General features: G+C 33.9%; 1 long non-coding RNA gene across 1 annotated transcript; it reads right to left on the bottom strand.

The window, feature by feature from the left end:
* Positions 1-2274: 2274 nt before the first annotated feature.
* Positions 2275-9828, bottom strand: LOC129229941 (uncharacterized). Its single transcript, XR_008581129.1, has 3 exons — positions 9671-9828; positions 5838-6062; positions 2275-2434 (listed from the first exon to the last, which is right to left on the bottom strand). It is a non-coding gene; the product is annotated as an uncharacterized LOC129229941 (long non-coding RNA).
* Positions 9829-21424: the final 11596 nt, after the last annotated feature.

Here is a 21424-nt window from a genome sequence, read left to right on the forward strand (position 1 = left end):
CTGATACTGGCAGAACAAAATTAGCCAATGCATGCCGGCAAGTTTTTTGCAACACTGGCAGATGCAGGGCTGGCCAATTTTGTAGAACAAAATTCGTCATTATCGGTCTAATTGGGTCGGCCGCCACCAAACGGTAAAGTTTTTCACAATGTTGGGTAATACTGCCGGCAAGTTTTTTCGCAACTTTGGCAGATACTTTGGTAACCAGGTGACATTGGCCCTGCATATATTATTGGGCAATACTGTTGTGGAATATTGCCTTCGCTCGTATTAGTTTCCAATGTCGTTCACCCTCCACCTTTCAGTCATAAGTAGTATTGCAAAGAAAAGAAAAAACTGGGTTTATTCCGGGATTTTTGATGATTTTCGCGAGAATTCTAAAGTAATTTAAAGCAAGGATGTTACCTAATCAAAATAAATATGCAACGTTTAATACAACCAAAAAATCTGAAAATAATTTCTGAAATGAAATTTTTATACTTTTAATTAACTTTTAAACCCATTCAAGTAGCACCCCCCTTCTTGTAGTAATGCTACTGCGTTTGTTAGATTCTATAAATTTTAAATATTGGAGCAAGTTTTGAGCATGTATTTTTTCGTACGCTCTTAAGACACATTTTGGGTGTCATTCACACCGAAGGATTAATTCTATATCTTAAAATGTTGGGGATGTTTTTCAAGCAAGGCCGCAGCCAGCGGGGGGAAATTTTCGAACCTTCACAAAAATAAAGTGCGAAAAATTTCGTTTTTCGGCTTCAATTCGGAAAAATTCGAGTTGTGTTCGAACTCCCCCTCCCCCCCTCCAATATTACCAAAGATCGTTCAAACTTTCGTTTTCAGGGCTTCAATTCTGGAAAAAATTACGGGAGAGCGTCGCCGAAAATTACCGAAAAGTGGCCCCAAATCTCTCCTCCCACAAACAGTACCGAAAATCCTCTAAAACCTGCCTTTTCAAAAGCTAACTTCAAAAAATTTTCGGCGGAATGTTTCTTCGCCCCCCCCCCCTTCTCTACCATTAACGATTGTTTGAAATTTAGTTTTTAGGGCTTAAATTTTGAAAATTTTCAGGAGAGGAGCTTCTGAAAATTCTTCCACATAACATCATTGAAAGTCAACCCAAATTACGTTTTTAGAGCTTCAATGGGTCAAGATTGCCGGTCCCCTAAACGTTACCCAAGATATTATCACAATTGTGTTTTTAAGATTTCAATTTCAAAAAATTCCCAGGGATTGGCCCCAATCTTTCTTCCCTCAAACATTACCCAAAACTGGGTTTTTGCAACTGCAATTTCAAAAAATTTCGGGGTATATCTGTTTTGATAATGTCACTGAATATCTTAAACTAAGTCTTTTCCTTCCCCCAAACTGGTTTCCAAGCTCAGCATGTATTTTGTTAGTTGCATGTTAAGTATTGCTTCTAACTAAATGAAACACTAGATAGTAATAAGAAATTGTTTTTACATTACGGATACAAAAGTGAAAACTCAGAACAGGCTCTGGGCCCAGCAAATTAGGTGCTAGTCAATTTATCAGCCTGTATAATCCGGATAAATATCAACAGCTCTGTATTTGTAACTTGAAACTTACATTTAAAAAAAAAAATACAAAAGATTCAAACATTTTGAAACATTGTAAATCAACAGAAACAAAATAAATGCCTTAAGCAGCAATAGTTCGATACATACCAACAGTTACATCTGAGTGATCTCATACATCACTCCAAATAGTTTAATCAATCCATGGGGAGAGAGTTAGGTTTCCACTGAACTCGTAAACCTCGTTAAAACAGAGCCAGCAATAAACTTATACTTGAATAAAAATGTTTAGAAAAATTTTATAGTGCAATACAAATTTAAACACCCATTATGAAATTTTTATATATTTTTCTGTAATTTTTGGGGTCCTTAAAGCCAGTGCTTCTCATGCTTACGCTTAAACGAGGCCCTGAATGTATTAAGATTAAGTATCAGATGCGAACATCCTATTCTACTCATTGATAGTTTAATTCTGTAAGAATGTTTTCTCTAAATGATAAAAGTAAAGCCATTAAAACAAAAAATAGGAAACATGTTGCATTCATGCGCTACAAGATTATAAAAACTTTTCTAATGGCTAATAGGGAGCTTCCAACGGTAAGCAGCCACTATTATTTTAGGAAGTTTGTTTCTTTGTTTTCTTTTTTTTTCTTCAAAAAGAATATTTTGGAGCAATTTATATATTTACAAATTTATTATGAATAAAAAAGTTTTATACATTTTTTTTTTTTTTTGCATCTATACATTTTCTTCTTCTTATTCGGATTTGCAAGTCTAGTATCCTTTTTCGATTTTTCTAGAAGGATGCAAGTTCCAATCAGCAGCACCAGCTAGCACTTTACTGACTTGATGGCTAATGGAATTAGTCTCTGCTTGTTAGTACTTAATTTTTACACTAACTAAAGAAAAAAAAAATAATTTGTCACTTAAGATATAATTACACATTAATTTACACAGTGAAATAGGCTAAATAAATGCATAGTAAGAATTATATATTACACATAACAAAAGATACAAATTATGTATAACAAAATTTATTAATATGACTTAAGTAGTGGGGCAGCAAAGAGAGTTTTGAGTAGAGACGTACCGAGTACTCGGTAACTACTCGGTACTCGGCCAATTTGCCGAGTACTCGGTACTCGGCCAAATTCTGATCAGATACTCGGCCAATACCGAGTAGTTGCAAAAAATTGAATATTGTCCAAGACAGATACTAAAATTTATAAAAAAAAAGCAAGCATTATATTCTGCAATCATTTACAATTAAAATTTATAAGTCAAATTTAAATTTTGAGAATAATGAAGTTTGTAATGCTTCAATGGAATAAATCTTTATTTTAATGTCCCCAAAGTTAATAAAACTTATTTATTAAAAATTACGCAAAAAATGTAAGTATAGAAAATATGGAATTTTTATATTAAAAATGGATTTTTGCTACAAACAAAAATTAGTTATAAAAAATGTAAAAATACCTTTGCTTAAAAAATAAAACAACCTTAAAAGTACAATGCAGGAACTCTGCAGACACCTGTTTTGGCATTACAAGGAATTCCTTTTTCAATGCACAAAATGGGGGCTCGTAGATTTAAAGGCATCCGACAAAAGTCGTATTTTTTTGTTGAATGTCTTTACATTCTTTAGCTCACATGTTATGCACTGAAAAAGACGTTCCTTGTAACGGGGGGGGGGGGGGGCAGAAACACGTGTCTGCAGTGTTTCTGCACATTTGTTTTATCTGCTTTTAAAAATTATTTATGTTTGGCGGACTAGAACTATAATTGATGGATATACAGTGAAACCCCTCCTAAGGGACACCCCCTCTTATGCAGACAATTTTTAATTCCCCTGTTCCAATGCAAATAACATTATTAAACCCCTGTCCTGTGGACACCTCTCTATTGCGGACAAAAAAATTGTCCTGTTAGTGTCCACATTAGAGGGATTTTACTGTAATTTGTTTTAATTCCAACTTTTTTAATCATACCTTTTATTTATTTATTTTTAATTTAAAAAATTATTCTTTTGTAAAATTTTTGACACAAACAAAATTGTATATATATAATGCGTAATTGAATTTCAGCACGAATTTAGTTTTAAAAACTATTATATGGACAAGGAGGTTTATACTACTATTCCAATAAGTTCAAAATTAATCACATGTGTGTCGGTGGTTCTTCTTAAAACATAATTGGTACTTGGAACTCGGCCGAGTAGTGAAAGGCCGAGTACTCGGTAACTCGGTACTCGGCCGAGTAATAAAAGGCTGAGTACTCGGTACTCGACCAAAGTGCTACTCGGTACGTCCTCTAGTTTTGAGTCCCCAGAGCCCTTCGTTATAACATATATTACCAATTCTAATATAGTAGTCAAAAACATGACAAAACTTAGGTCCTTCGGCCTTCCCACCCAGGTAAAATCCCTGGCTGAGAAATTCTCAAGAGATGATTTAAGATCATAAAATTGTTTCATCGATGATTAAGGCCTAACTGAACGTTTTCCAAATCAAGCCCTTCTTCAATAACATTTTTACGATGGTAGATCAAATATGAACCAGAATTGAAAAAAAAAAAATGTTTCAACCAAAAGCAATTTTTATAAGCCATCCTTTTTCATCATATCATTGTTCCATTGATAAATAACAGATTGCCAAGTTTTTGATGCTGCCTTCGGCAGTATCAAAAACTTGGCATAACCAAAACCTAAAATAACAGGGCTGCCACTAAGTTATGGTCTAAAAATAGTGGTCTAAGTAGAATTTTAAATAAAAAAGTCTGCAAAACAGTTGCCAAACAAGGAAAATAGTAACTGGTTAAATGAAGGAACCAATTATGTGAGTGATGGTCTAGTAGATGGATTATTTTCCTAGGTAAAGGATACTGCCTGCAGGGCCAGATTTAAGGGAGGGCAGGCGGGGCTACTGCCCCGGGACCTCCACAAGAAAAGGGCCCCCACAATAAAATTTTTACAAAATATCCTAACTTTCAAGGGTTGAAAATATCGGATATATACATATATATCAAAATATTCGGATATATATATCAAAGTATCTAATATTTTCGAAAATATGATGATCTTTTGGAACCCTGATTAGGGGCTTCCACTCCTTCATTACCCCAGGGCCTCCACATTTCCAAATCCGTCCCTGACTGCCTGAATAGATTTTGAAAACTTTTGCAACTGAAGTTCTTTTAAAGACTTACAGCCAATGAGAGCCCCTTTTAAAACTTAAATAAAAAATATGACTCCGACAAAAGTCAAAGTTTTTTATAAACCTTTTATTGGTGAGTAAGAGTATATTATACATTTTGTCAACAGGTCATTATATATATTTTGGTATGCAATAAATCTACTTCATAATACATACTTTTTTTTTTTTTTCAAAAATTTGTATGGGCTTTCACATTTTTCAAAAAAAGTTCTAAATCTTTTTTTGAATGATCCTAATTTCCTCAATCAGTAAATAGGCATATATAATTAATTTTCAATTAGGATAACATGGTGGGTCACAATTAATGAAGATATGTTTCACTAGAACTTTCAGTTCAGAGACTTTCGTAAATATGCAATCTATTTTTGCGGAATTTCTCTTCATTCATAAGCTCACATGTGTTTCTATTGAAAAAGAGATTTCTTGTGACTTTGAAAACATGCTCAAGCAAGTTTTATTGCTTTTTGGCCATCAAATAGTTCATTACAGTGTATAAACTAGGGATGCACTGATAAGCAAATTGGCCAATTAACCATTAGCTGATTAATTATAATCATAATGGCTTTTACTGCTCTCTCAGTTGAAAAAAAAATACCTGCATTAAAAACAAAACATATTACACAATAACATTTTTGCTCAATTAAAGGGTGTAATTTTTAAAGCAAATTGTAAAATGTTGTAGTTATGTGTATGAAAAGAGAGTACAATAACTGAAAAACTTTTTTTTTTTTTGCTTGAATAGGAGTATTCTGTCAAAAGTTTGAGAGCGAGGGGAACTGAGTCAGGCTGCATATAACCACCTACTATGGTTCTTAAACAATAAAAAAAAAATATTTACTTATGTATAATAAATTCACCCATAGTTTCTTGTTCTAGGCATACTTAATATATAATTTTATTCAAAAAATAATTTTCCTGCCCATTAAAATCGGCAGTATGACTAATTACCAACGAATTGGTGCATTCCTAGAATAAACTCTCGTCAGTAAAAAGTTTGGGGAATTTTTAGCTACTTACTAGTACACAACTTTCAGAAAAGGTAAGTTACAAAATTATAAGGTACCAATTTCAGGAATTTTGCTATACTTACGAATGCATCACTTTTAACTGCATCAAACCATTAATGCTTGACAGACACAAAACAAATTCATGTTCTGCAGCATTAATATCGCCAATTGCAGCTGCAACTTGGGAGCTTTCTTGGACATCACATTCATCTCCACCTTTTCCTGTAGCAACTTCGCTTTTCTTTTCAGCTTTTTGCCGTCTTTTTAAGCTTGGCCAAAAGATTCAAAATCTCTTGCAGAACTATAAACTAATTAAAAGGAAAATAAATTCTTTTTAAAAAGGCATCAAGTTATAATAAAAATACAGTCGGATCCCCATTTATGCGAGGGATGCGTTCCAAGACCCCTCGTACAAGTCGAAATTTCGCGTTGTGGAACAACGCATGTTTAGAAATTTTTTGTCAACATACCTAATTACTTCAGACAAGTGTTAACGCCCCTTAAATTGTCTAAAAACATTTCTTAACTATATATTACCGTATCTGTTATAAAGAAATGATTTTTTTCCGCATTTTAGCGTTAAATAACTAAGCATTAAAGTGTTACAATTTAACATAAATTACTACTACAAAGCACAAAATCAATGAACAATAAGAGACATGAATTAAAACAGTACGGTACTTACATTAAGTACCGTACAAACCATACTGCATCTTTGTAAACCATCTTTTGTCGGATGTCTTTTCATCCATAAGCTCATTATTTTTTGCATTGAAAAAGGCATTCCCTGTAACGCCGAAAAACGTGTCTGCTGCAATTTGCAAACTGGTGCTTCTTCTAATGTTGTTTTGTCTTACCATACTGCATTATATTAGCACTGAACAGTAGATATCGTAAACATAATTATAATTTTTAAAAGGATGAAGATGATGGTTTATGAAAGTGTGGGAGCACCCCTCTTTCTGGCCTCTTTAAGTCACAATGAAAGAGCAGTTTCTATTCTTATGATTGTATTTTGCTCAGACATTACTCTGCGAGTTTCAGTATCAAAACTAAGTTCTGAACTTTTACGGATTTCCTTTTCTTGAATTTTAATTGCACGTATCAAAGATACACTCATACCTGATTGCTGTACTACTTTGAATCCACTTATTAATTGTTCAAGCATATTGAGAATCTTGACATTTTCTTTAATGGTCAGAAGCTTTCTCATTTTCTTTCCATTTTCGCCAACTTTAGATGAAAAAGTGCGTTGGGGAGCCATTCTATCTTATCAACGTTCATATGTAGAATGAAAAAAAAACCCATTAAGAATCGGAGCGGTTATTTGCAGGCCTGGATTTACTCACAAGCTAAGCAAGCTATAGCTTAGGGCCCCCAACTGCCGGAAATTTGTATGATTCGTTTCAAAAATAAAGTACTTGAAAACTTTGAAAAGTTGGAAAAGTGTAGCTACAAACAACAAATGAGAGGGAGTATGGAGAAGGAATGCCAATATATGTCAAATTCAGCTCCTTGCTTTATCCTGCACAAAAAATGTAAAAACCATGGTTCTTATGTTTCTGAAACATATTAAATATTTTTGTGACTCACATGTTTCATATCTTGCTATTTATATAACTCCGAATGCAGAATTTTGGAAATTCTTTTGGTGTTGCTTGCTTTTATCTTACTTCTGCATAATTGTCAATCTGTTTAGCCCAAAAATAAAATTACACTCTACTTCTATTCCTCTTTGTTTTTCTGTCCCACTTGCAACTGAAGAGAAGTTGTTGTAATGAGAAATCTATAGTTTTTTTTTCTTTTACATTTAAAATAGCTGTTTCTTACAAAGTTAGAACAGGAGTTTAAAAATTTAGGATCAAGTGCTAAAATATCAGACAGAAAAGTACAAATGAAGTGAGTTAAAGAACTTTAATTGTTTTAGAGTACTTGAAAATAATTAGTAAGTCTTTGAAAATCCGAAGCAAAGTTGGGCTCCAATTTTATTTCTTATCAAGTGCATACATTAGGAATTGTTCAAATAGGCAGTATGTTACTGTCTTGTTACCTATTTTCTAAATCTGTACACCATATGTTTTAAAGCATTTTTTACAATTGATCATTTTATATTTAACTCGTTGTATTTGTTGGTGGGTTGGAATGATAATTAAAAACTAACTGTATCGAAAGCCAATGTATTGTCTTTTCTCTTCCCACACTCTTTTTCTCTGTCAACTTCTGTCATTGATTCGTCAAATCAAAAACAATTTCTACTGTACATTATCTTAATTTGCGTATTATCTTCATTAAAGTATATAACTTTAAAAAAGTTTTGTTTGCCTATTTCTGTCCTGATATTTTTGTAGTTCCAACTACATCCTATAAGGCTTCAAAATGCAGAACTTAATATCTATTTTTCAAACTTTCCTCCAGGGGAGAAACACCCGCACCCCCTACAATTGGGGATATTCTATACTCAACTTAAAGAGGAGTCCTGGGTCTCCAGCTCTTGAAATCATTCCCCCTCATAAGGCCAATCCCAAAAGGACACCAGGGAAAAGCAATCAAAAAAGCAAAAGTATTGCTGTATGTAGCAGATGAAAGAGACAAACATAGTAAAGGAGAAAAAAATTAAAAATTGTATCTTACACCACTGAGAGAAACATTGTCCAAACTACAAACAGGTGGCCCCATACCTGAAACAGCTTAGGGCCCCGCTAAGTCTAAATCCGGCCCAGGTTATTTGTATAAACTAAAGCAAAGCATTGCTTAGGTTTAGACTAATACAGTGTGTGAACTTCTGATTTCAGTGATGTTAAAGGGATGAAAGTCCATTCACAAAACCAATATTTAGTGTCAACGAAGCCTACGCAGCTCCTTTCAAAAAAATTTCATGTTGCAGGCAAGCAATTTGCGTCAGCAATAAAAAAATTCATTACTTTGGAAAAAACTCGCCTTATAGTCATTTTGCGAAAGTCGGATGGCGTTGTTGCGGGATCCGACTGTATATATGTGTTGCAATCAGGGTTGCGTTTTGGACTGTCCAAAACTGGTTTAGGACAGGACAAGTGGTTTTTATTGTCCAAAACTGTTTAAAACTGTCTGAAAGTGTCTTACTGCCCAAAAGTATGCTAAAACTAAAGTGTAATCTAATCAATTTGTATTTACTGCAATATTCGTGATGCATAAATATAAATATTAATTAGTTTTAATTAATGAGTATTTGATAATATTTTTTTCAAAATGTTCACTTACAAAATATTTCACTTAAAAAAAATTTGCAAATAACGCTTTACATAAAAACTTTTTTATGTAACAGTTAGTAGAGTAATGAAAGGAAATTCACAACAGTATCAAGATAACTAATTTCAGTTCCATTAAAACTCGAAAGAATGTTACTAAATGTGTGAAGTAAAGTGTACAAAGAAAAATCTGATTTTTTAAAATAGTTTTTGCACTTAAGTTTTATATGAAGTTTTAATGAAAATTCTTTTTTCAATCATACATTAACGAACAAGACATTGATCATTAAATATATGCACTTGAGTGGCCCTTAGCTATAGGACATTTTTCAGAAGTTAAAATTGCATTGATACCCACCCTCTTATTTTGTTCCAATGGACAAAAGAACAGCCTGTGCAAAATTTCCCTTCAATTGGACAATTTCTAGGGGCACCTCAAATGCCTTGTTTTTGATACTTTCTCACAAAATAGTTTCACTAAAAATGCAGTTTTGGACAGAATGGTAAAAACCATGGTATTTACCGTAGTGTCAAAAACCTCGCCAACCTTGGTGACAATGTTATTTAAGTAAGTAGTAGATTTTAACTTTCAGCTCAAAAGTCAGGACTTAGCAAAAAGGTCAATTGGACCAGAATTGAATTAGAAAAAAAAAAGCTGTTTTCAATGTTAAGGCAATAAAAACTACACTTACACCTTTCTTGAGTGTGAGACCTCTTTACAAGTATTCACAGCAGTAAATTCCTCTAGTAGAGATATCTGACTGTCGCAGGAAATTACAAGAACCAGTTTTATTTTTCTACAATTAAAGTAAAGAGTGAATATTTAATTTAAATACAATTATAGATATAAATATGTTAGTAAGGAAATAAATCTGGCATACACTTACACTGACAGAATTTATTCTTAAATTGTTTCATGGTAGCACATAGTTTAAATTATCTCCTTCAGACATAAGCAAAGAATGAAAGCTTAATATTTTGTACAATGAACTTGAATAATTGTTTTGATTAGTACAAAGTAAAAAAGAGTAATGTTTTTTTTTTCTATTTGAGGGTGGGCTTAGGGGGGATGTATCACATGTGATATAGTAAGAACTAGACACTACAATCAGGAGTGTTTTATTTCTGAATAAGATTTGACTAGTTTGTTTAGTTATAGTGCTAACGACACAATATATGCACAGCATAAATACTAGATGAAAATAAGCTTTATTTTTATGTTGTGGTAACATTACATGATTCTTTTTACTTTCATGAAATGGCTTAGAACAACTTCTTTTTGCAATGAGACAAGTCAAGGAAAAAAAAAACTTGCAGTCTCTACAATGGGTACAGTGGCGGATTGGTTGAAAAAATCGGCCCTGGCATTAGGAGATGTCGCGGCCCCATAGTTCTTATAGATATATTAAATTTTACTTAACGATTGGGCTATCACTCAAATATGAGGAAATTATACTTAACAACTAAATATATTTAAACAAAATTTAACAAATAGGAACACTTCTACGCTTTAATGGTGAACAAACTGATACAGTATTAGATAAACACCTTATTTTGGGGGAAATGTCATTGTAATTGTCCATTTATTTATTTTTATAGATCCCGGAACTTGATTGAATATTTCCGTAATGATAACACTGCTTGGCTAGGATGTCCTTTTCTGCAGTCATAATAAGTAACTTAATTACCCTGTTTTATGAAACTGATCTAGCAATGTTCATGGGTGAAGGACTAGGGCCGTCTTAGAACGTGATGTGTCGACACAAACATACATTACTGGGCCTTGTCATAAACCTTGCCTTTTTTATACTGCCATACCCTGACAACACCCAGACTCAATGCGAGGTCAAAAACCTGGTGGGAGGTGTCGGGTACGAGTTTGGTAGCCCCTTATTAACACACTTTTATTAGCTTCACCTGTATGTATGTATGTATGTATGTATCTTTAACGGAATCTTACAGCTCAAATTTTGCCCACTTCCTGCAATCGGATTCTTTTGAAATTTGGCACGCGACCTCAGACCCGATGACAATGCCATATTCTATAATAAAATTAATTAATTAACTCTTTTAATTGTTAGTTTCCTCCAATTTTAATCAATATTTTGGCATAAATCCAACAATGTGAAAAAGGAAAAATTTTAAAAAATACATTAAAAAATGCTTGCAAAAAGTATTTCAAAATATCTACAAAAACCTTTAAATTTTCTGCATCAGACAAAATTTGTTCCAATGTTCCAAGGTAATTAGAACATGAAATATAATCGTTTTTAACTAATTTCATGCCAAAATTTAGGTGAGCCTTCAATTGGAAATTCATTGCTGATCAGACCATTGCTGAACAAACTTTTATTCAAATGCATCTCAAATTTTCAAAGTAATATAAATATGATTTCCGCAAACATACATCGATGAATCACAGTAGCTTCCCATCGGGGTGTCCTTGTCTTAACTTTAAGATATTACCTCGCACTCGTTTTATAAATAATTTCGTCACCTGATAATTCTCCAACCTAAGAGTAAAAAACAGAAAAATAAAATAATAGTTTAACAAACTAAAAAAACATGCTTTTGTAGCAAAATGAACTAAAAAGTGAAAAATAATCTTCGGATGATAGTAGTTGACCAATCACTTAATTTTAATGTAATACAAAAAAGCGTGGGGGGCTTCTTATCAGTTGTCTTTAATTTCTTCCATTTGTTGTCCAAGCAAAAATGTAAATAGACAGCACCCCACGCTTTTTTTGTATTACATTAAAATTAAGCGATTGGTCAACTACTATCATCCAAAGATTATTTTTTACTTTTTAGTTCATTTTTCTACAAAAGCGTGTTTTTTTTTTAGTTTTTTAAACTATTATTTTATTATTATTTTTTTCAAACGCATGTATCAATACAAAGAGATAAAGTGGACTTAAAGAGCTTTCTGGCTTCTGGGAGTCATTAAAGTATTTGCAATATGAACTTAATGGAAAGATTAACATTGAGTCTGAAATGGGAGGACCGGGGGTCCTCTCCCCCGGAAACTTTTTTTTAAATTGTAGTCTTAAAAACCCAATTTTAGACAATATTTGGAAATGTCAGGGAGCGTAGGTTCGGGGTTTCTCCGGCTGCAATATTTCGGAAGTCGAAATCCAAAAAAAAAAATAATAATAAAAATAATTTTAAATTATCTTCGAGTATATGGTATAAAGAGCGGTTCCGGGGGCTCTTCTCTGAAGTTTTTTTTTTAAATATTAGCTCTGAAAACGCAGTTTTAGAAGATCTTTTGTGATTTTAAGTCGAGATAGATCCCAAGGACATTCATCAGAAAATTTTCAAATTTAATTTTTGCTTACCTTCAGTGATGTTAGGAAAAGGAGTTTTCAGGAGGCTCACCCAGGAAAATTTTCGAAATTGAAGCACTAAAAACGATATTTAAAACGTTCTTCATTGATGATGCCGAGAGAGAGGAGGGGACAGAGCACTTTCAAGAAAATTTTTGATACTGTTAATTTAAAAACAGTTTTAGACTATCTTTGGGAATGTTAAAAAAAATGGGAGAGGTTCGAGTACGTACCTCCAGCAAATTTTCGAAACTGGAATTCCATGTTATGGCGGGAGTGGATTCGACTGTTCTCTTATGAAGTTATTCAAAATTAAAGCCCAAAAAATTAAATTTTACACGATCTTCGATGATATTAGGAGGGGGGGGGGGGGGTCTGGGGACCACCGGAATTCTTTCGACATTGGTTTCTAACAACTTATTTTCTTTTTAAACTGAGGGGTCCGAAACCGCGAGTTTGTATAGCATACAGAATACTTTGTTTCGTTAAGAAATGTATGAAACTCACATTTCGGCGGCCTTTAGCCTTTGATTTGATAATCTTAATAATGTAGAGTCTTTCATGCTCCTCAATGGTATTTTAAGATTGCATTTTTTAAAAATAATTTATGGAAAAAAAATATTTTGTCACTTTTATTCCAATTGCTATAAACAGGGTTGCCGAGAGCAAAAGCGGATCCTGGAAAAAAAATGACATAGGTCAATTTTTTTACAGGCCCCCTTCTACACCTTTCACCATTAGGAAATTTTACCCTCTGCACGAGTTCAATTCCTAGACGGGCCCCTATTCTTTAACTAAGCTGACATGACCTCACATCGGTCCTTTTTTTTAAGTTGCATTTTATAGCAATCGTGAATAATCATTTATAAATAAAAGTATCAAAGAGACCAAAAGTATTTTAGCTTTTTACGACCGCTAAGGGTTCCTTGTTTTTTTTTAAATTCATTTATTTTTTATTATACCACTAAAAACATATTGGTAGCTTCAGGGCCCGAACAACTAGAAGTGAGGCCCTAGGTCCACATTAATTTGGAGGCCCCATGAAGGCTATGCAATGTTTATTTACATTTTTAAAGCATGAATGCACTTTTTGGAGGCCTCTTTGTCTAATCACACAACTATGCATGAATCACTTATGTGCATTTATGAATTCCCTTTGGGCCCCTTCATAATCTTGACCAAGTAAATTCGTTACTGGCAGAATGATTAAAAATTCCCCTTTAAGTTTTTTTCTAAATAATAAGTCATAATTTTTTATTTAAAAAAATACATGTATTTTTCATATCGTTGCAATGCTATGCATAATTATTTAAAAAAATTGAGGCCCCTTAGGAACATGGGGCCCCAGGCCTAGGCCGACAGCCTGTGCGGTAATCAGGCCTTGGGTAGCCCCATTTCAGGAACCCTCCCCCTCTCTTGGTGACTGCCCTGCTGCCTCCCTCCACCCGCAAGCTTTAGCCCAAGCGTAAAGAGGAGCTGAGGCTGTGTTTTGCGAATTTGCGTTCTTTTAAACACAGCGCACTAAATTTACATTTTGCTGTTAGCAGACAGGCCCGAAAGACTTTGCTGTAAGTTGATCGGCCTGAATCATGACCGGCCCCACCGGGCGAATGCCCGGTTGCCCGCCGGCTGTATCCGCCACTGAATGGGTATAGTACTTTGTCAATCATCTGCAACTGAATGAGCTCCAATTAGAATCATAGTGACTAATGAAATCTAAAATTTCGACCAGTATTAAAATTTTACTGAGTAAAAAATGGAAATTAAAGAAAAGGGCATAACAACATATATAGCAAACAATTCCAGTAAAAAATTAAAATGAATTGAATGATTCGGAGGGGAGGGGGTTGGTTTTACTAACCTTAATTGCTTACATCAATACACCTCTCCCCCCCCCCCCAAAAAAAAAAACTGAAACTGACATAAAAGTTATTTCCAATAGCCATCAAGTCCCATTGCGTCATAAATATACAAATAAATTGTACAAGCTACTGTGTGGTAATATTTCAGAGAAATTTTTTTTCTTTGGCTTTAAATTGTGCAGAGTACATATGAAAAGGAGGTCCCCCCTCAAACATGTTTCTCTCAACTACAGCATTGATTACACTTAAAAAATTTATTTTTCTAGTGCTTACTAAATAATTTTATTCTTGAAATCTTCATAACCTTTATCCTTGCACTATAAATAACTCAACGAAATACATATTTGACCTTTGATACAGCATACAAATTTAGCATAGTGAGTATTAGAAGTAATAACCACACATTGATATTCATCGAAATAATTTGAACGAATGTAATTGTAGAACTAATACTTCTTAATTCCTTACTTCTGAAATGCTTACTAATTTGGAGCAAGGACCCATTGAGATTAAATCTCTCATCCCTCTTATATGATAAAGATCTGTTAAGAAAACAATTAAGCCATGGTTGTCAGCTTTGGTACTAAAAATGCCAGTGTTTAAACCGAAATTACTAATATACACCAGCAGGCTGAATTTGCAAAACTTGTAACTGAATAATTACTAAATTCCGCATCTAATGTAAACTCTGTCCAAGTAGCAAGTTTCCAGACTTTACCGCTCAGTGGATTTCCAGTTTTGGTTTCAAGAATGAGCGGGGGGGGGGGGGGGGGGGGGGGGCTCTGGTCACAAGTCAGAAGTTTCACCAATCAGGCCACCACAGTCCCTAAATAACAGGTTGATGGCATCCCTCCCTCCTGCAGAAACAACTTAAGAATTCAATTCATCCCTCTCCCCCAAGGTAATCGCAAACCCTCTCAAATGTTTACAGATTATTCATTTAGAAAGAGACTGATCTCGCACTCAAAAATAAGACAAAACAACCCCTCTCAAAAAAACTGCCCCTTTAAATTTTAGTGGTGCTGTTTGTGCTATAGACCCCCCCCCCCCCCTCCTCTTTTTAGTGGGCACCTCTATCGAAGTCAACTCAATTTTGAAAAACTTGAGTTTTAATTACTCAAAAATGCAGTTTAAACATTTCAAGATCTCAATTTGAAACATTGTGAGATATGAATTCAAAATACCCCAGCAGTCAATCACTCGAGTTCCCGATTTCAAAAGTTCTGTCATGAATCACTCGAGTTCTCGTTTTCAAAAAGTCTCAATTATCAGAAGTACTTGATTCCCGAGATCTTGATTATACCCATCACTAGTCTTTATGGTTAACTTAACAAAAGAGCTTGATAGGCCGCAAGCAGCCTATCAGCTACTGATCCGGTACTGCTGGTTTAGTCACCTGCAAGATTTTGAATGCATACAATGAGGATTAAAAATTTTTCAGCAGAAATTATAATTGACTGGCAAGGCCGCTTAAAAAACTTGTCGCTTTATGCTAAAATTATTGCTAATTCATTCGAAAAACATTCAGCATAACATGTATAATTGCTTTAATTCCTTTTCTGCAATGGAAATTGGATAATTTCTCATGCCTCCTTCTTTATGAGGTTTTTTTTTTGTGACCCTCTTTTAAAACAAGCCTGGTTTTTCATAACCCCTTTGAATAACACCACTCCCTAGCACCAACAAATGACCACTTCTTTATACACATACATTTTCCAGATGTGCTAACTGAAATAGTTTGTCAAATGGTTAGTATCATAAAAAAATTAAGATTAAGTCAGTAAACATGATAGTAAGATCATGGGTTATCAGTCAATGGTAACTGTAGGTTATTGCCATGGATGGATCCAGATTTTTATCCAGACTACTTATCCAGACCTTTCAATAAATTCCAAAACCTCCGCCCTTTAACATCACCGATGATCGTCACAAATTAAGTTTCTTTTGCTTTATTTCTTTTTGTTGGGAGTGGATTGGGACATCCTGAACCCTTTCCTTTAACTAAACGTCATCAAAGGTGTCCTAAAATTGCTTTTTTTGAATTTCAATTTATACTTTCTGGGGGTGATCTCCTGAACTCCATAATGTCATCTAGAATAGAGTTTTTGGAACTTTGAAAAAACTACCTGTGTTCCGATTAATATTACTAAAGTGTTAAGCAACATTCTACGATTGCATTTTCAAGACAACAATTCTGAAAAAAATTCCCATAGAGAGCCCACTTTTTCACAACATTATAGATTATCTAAAATTACATTTTTGGAACTCGAGAAACAAAAATAGGTTGAGGGGACAGTTCCTGCATCTCGGCTCAAGGAGGAGCCGATCGTTCCTCCCTTGCATCCGTCCCTTGGTTATTATAGAACCATATCATAAAAATCGGCACTAAATAGGTAATGTAAGGCTTACTTATGGTCAAATATCTGTTCAAACAGGAGAGTACAGCACAGCAAGGACTCGGGAAAGCCCCAACTATTGTGGCAATTACGTAGTGAATTTCTGTTCTTTAATCCATGACTGAGGAGAGAAATCTTGAAATGTCTCTGAGACTTTGTAGTGGCTTTAAAAAAAAAAAAAAAAAAAAAATCAGGACACAAAATTACAAACAATCAGAACACTTAACATTTTTTAAAGAGTAGTGCACATATAATCCTATTGCACTCAGTAGCAAAATGAAATGTATATCATCAGATATTGCAAAACAAGTTTAGTACACATGTTTTTTCATTTATTATTATTATTTTTTGCACTGGAAATTTTGTCATAAAAAGACCAATGCAAATTGTAGGGCTCACAACTGGACACTGTTACAAGTTTCTAAAAGTCCATTTTTTTTTCAAAATCAGGCCCCTTGTTAGCTTTTAAAATATTGGTTCCATTTCGAGTTTTACTCAGTGATTCCTCTGTCCCCTTCTATTTTTTTTTCTCAAACAAAGTATTAACAGTGGCAGATACAAGGGGAGAGTCATGGAGGCTGGAGGGTCATACCCCCCCCCTAAACAATCGAGAACTTTATGCATAAAATGTAGATGATTACAGTATCTTAACATTTCATTTATTATTTATAAAAGTAAACATTTGAACTACTTCATCTCATTCCTCATGAAATCAATTTGCAATGTTTTTCCCCAGTTAGGTGTCTTATTCCAGGCTGATTTGATGCTTTTTATTTACCCGCAAGCAGTTTTTGAAATTTTTCGTACCTAAAACCATAGGTTCGTTCACGGGGGTCGTCATTCTTCAGCTAACCCTCCCCCTCAAAATAGTTTTCTGTATCAGCCCCTGAGTATCAATATGTTGTTATTAACATTACCATACTTGACAGTTATGAATCAAATGGTGAGAGAACAGCTTGATGCAATATACCAACTGGAGTTCAAAACTATTGGTTAGGTGTAAATAATTCATTCAGCATAATTTCAAGTGCTTAGCAAAAGTTATTTCAACAATATAAAACAGAATCTATCGATTAATAGGCTAAAATTCAATAAGCATTGTTACATCCTCTATGCGGTAATACTTTTAACCAGTCATGTTTTTTCTTTAGGGGTATATATACTCCCAGTAATCCATTACGCACAATGTGTATGCAATCATATACATAATATATCACAGTATGAAAATTTTTGAAGCTTGAGGGTAAACGCTATATGTCTAAAAAATGTTTGAGAGTATATAGCGTATATGGAGAACACTGCTTTTAACATGAAAATGTTTGTACTGATTAATCAGTTTCCAATGGCGGGTAGGTAAATCAGCAAAGCAGTGGATTACCAATTACTGCCGGAGTCTACTAATTACTGCTGGTTAACTAGGGAATTGCTAATTTTAACCTTTTGAAGTTCAGATTAAGGACCATGAAGAAATTAGGTACTTTTCCCAAGGAACAAACTGAAAACCTGTTGGGATCATCAGGACCAAAAGTTAATACTCATGACAAAATATTTTTTATCAGGATAATCAGGACAATTAAGAAGCCTGCTGTAAGCAATTCAAGTAGACAAATGGAAAGCCTCATTTTAGTGTCATTCCAGCACTAATAAAAGGAATTGGAAAAAAATAGGCTTCATTCAGAAGTTTCAAGTTTATAGACTCGTTCGTTCACAAACAAAAGAACAAATTTGACGGTAGCAGTAGGTAATCACAGAGTACAAACCTGTATCGGTTCAAACTATCATGAACTTGTCGATATTTTTATTAAAAAAGTAACATCGAATTATATATACGAATTGATACGTAGCGACAATACGACTTCCAATCTGTAAACAAACATCTGTTCGGTTTCCGCTGCCGTACAGTGACGTGAAAAACCCGTCAAACAGGTCACGTGAACCAGCCGGCATCCTAGCTGTGGAGACTAGGCTGCCAGCCAGCCGGCAGCCAAGTCTCGGCCTTTTCTATCCGCCATGTCAAGTGACATCGCGCGACTTCAAAGGAAAAGAAATGTAAAATTATTTGTTTATTTTCCTAAAATAAGTTCAAAAATAGCAGTTTTAAGCGAACCTCCTTGAATGTAATCAAATAAATAAATCCCTAAAATGGCTGCCATCAAAGCATTAGCTCATAAAAGTATTTCGAAGCCAGTACGGGTTAGTGAGTCATCCGAAACTACGTACAACCTTGAAATTTCTGATGAATCGTCGTGCAATAGCGATGTTGACATACTTGATTTGTTGATCAGTGAAACTACGCGGGAACCCGAAAATTCGTTTTGCGATAAGAATAGTAGTCGAACTTCTGATTGCAAGGTAGATGTCCTAACTATTCCTCCTACTTTGTACAATCTTTCATTGGATGTCTGTAATTACGACGGTAGCACCGATTTGAAACCTCAAGTTGTAGAAATGCCTCCTACTGTCAATTTTGATATTTGTAACGAAAAGTGTTTGAACACTTTGAGTGGTATAGAAAATTCTATTGTCACCGACTCTGCCATTGATGATTTGCTGTCAACTTTAACAATTGACGAGCAAAAGACACGTATCAAGTCATGTGAAGATGTTATTGATTTAAATCTGGTTGATTTTCTCGAAAAAACTGAGGTTAAATGCCCGAGTATTGATGATTCTCCTAATAAGGTCAATATTATCAACCGTCAACAGAAATCATGTGACCAGGTAAGTTCCTTGTCATTGGCATGTTTAGCTGAATGCCATTTTCAAGAGAATCTTTTAGATTCCATGTATGTATCCAAAGTAATTCCGGACAATAAGGTAATGAAAGATTGCTCTAAGCTTTTTGATGGCACTGAGAATGAAATCAAAGAGCCGATTCCACATAAGGAAGATTTTGGAATTTCTCTAAGTGCATTAGCTGAATCCTACTTGAAGGGTGAAACTGAAAGCAACTGTACTTCAACCTGTGCATTATCAGTGAATACTGATTCTGAACAAATTGATGACTTGGATATTTTATCTTTCATCAATTCGGTCGATGGTACAGATGAAGACTCCATGAAACTCACCAACTGTAGTAAAGAACACTTAAGTTCAAATGTGAACCCCATTGAAAATAGTGTTTTTTGTGAATTGTTAGAAACTAGAAGGAGATCAGATGAAGGTTATGATTGTGGCAACTTTTCACCTGAAACTGATAGGAATTGTTTTTCATCCCAGCAGACGGTGTCAAGGAAAAGTTCCAAAGAAAATGAGGACTTGGATTTTTTATCCTTCATCAATTCAGTCAGTATTATTGAAGATAATGGTGCTCAACTTGCAAACTGTAGTAAAGAAACATTAAATCTCAATGTGAAAGAAAATGAAAAATGTGCTTTTGTTGAGTTATTAGCAACTGAAGAGACTCCAGATGAAGGTTACGATTCGGGCAAGATGTCTCCTGGTATCGATTTGAACAACTGCATTAAAAGACCCATTACTCCAGCCTCATTTTTAAAAACTTCCCATCCTAATGATAACTGCAGTGTATTACAACCTCAAGATGACTGTGGAAATCTTGAACTTGCTTTTGTTTCAACTGCTAAATTCCAAAATCAAAATGTGCCACATGCCATACCCAAACCATCTGTCGTTAATACTAAACAAAGTCTCTTTGCCAAGGTGTTATCTTGTAAATATAAAGAGCAAAATGAAAAGACACTTGAAAAAGTTTCTGACTTAAAAAAGAAATTATTTGAGAGGTATTTTTGTATAACTGAGCAGGATATTTCGTGTGAGGTACCAAAAGGTAAAAAAAAGTTTTTGGATAAAAGTACAGAGAGCATAATAACTTCGGGATATCTGCACTTTTCTGCCCTTCCAAGTGCTTAAGTGTTGATAATATATTATTAATGAGTAAAAAATGAATATTTTTCATATTCATTTCTTTTCTCTAATTAATAATTGAAATAAATGAACACACATTATCATTGTAAATTAACATCTAAGTTTTTTAAGAACTGCTATCATTTATGTTATAAGTCCTATTGATTAATATTCACACTAGTCATGTATCAGATCAATATTTTAATAAATCACAAAACATAATAAATTGTGCAGCTGATTCTTAATAGTTCAAAAATGGCTGTGTAATATTTTTTGCACCAAACTTTATAATAAGTATTGCAGTAAAAAAAGCAAAACTCATTTCTTTATTGCCTTCAAAAGTGTTCATTGTATCATTTGTGAGTCAAACTTGGTTTACTTGTTTAAAAGTTGATTTGTATTGATATTTTTTTTACTTGATTTGGTGTCTTATTGGTAATTTTCTCTTAAGGATGACTTGGTTTACTGACCTGTTTGCTTTCTACCTTGGAGACAATAGAAAAATTGCTTAAAGCAGTTGGCGATATCTACAATTATATGACAACCCTAGAATTTAGAATTTGAGGTTGTTGAATGTCACCAACTACAAAAATATTTTTGTAGTGTAGTGATAAACGAATTTAAAATTAAAATTGCCAAAGATAAAAATTCCCTCAAGTGATGTACATTCAACTGAAAAGTACTGCCTTTTTTCCTTTTTATCTTTGGGAAAATATAAAAATAATTTTTGTTATGGTTTGTCATGTTAGATTATGTTTTTCTTATCTTACATTTTAATGGAATTTTTAATGTTTGTGCCTCAAGGTATTTATTTTGTGGATTGTTTACGTTTTATTGCAGCACTTTTAAGCCCTTTGATTATTTATTGCCTCAATTTTAAGTCAAAGTTATATCGAAACATCTTGTTTGGTGATCTCATAAAAATGTTGATATTTTTCTACATTTTCGGACATAACTTATCATTAGCATTGTGTAAAAAGTTTTGTTGAATTGTTGAG

This window comes from Uloborus diversus, chromosome 9 (genome assembly GCF_026930045.1).
Source record: "Uloborus diversus isolate 005 chromosome 9, Udiv.v.3.1, whole genome shotgun sequence".
Taxonomy (NCBI): Eukaryota; Metazoa; Arthropoda; class Arachnida; order Araneae; family Uloboridae; genus Uloborus; species Uloborus diversus.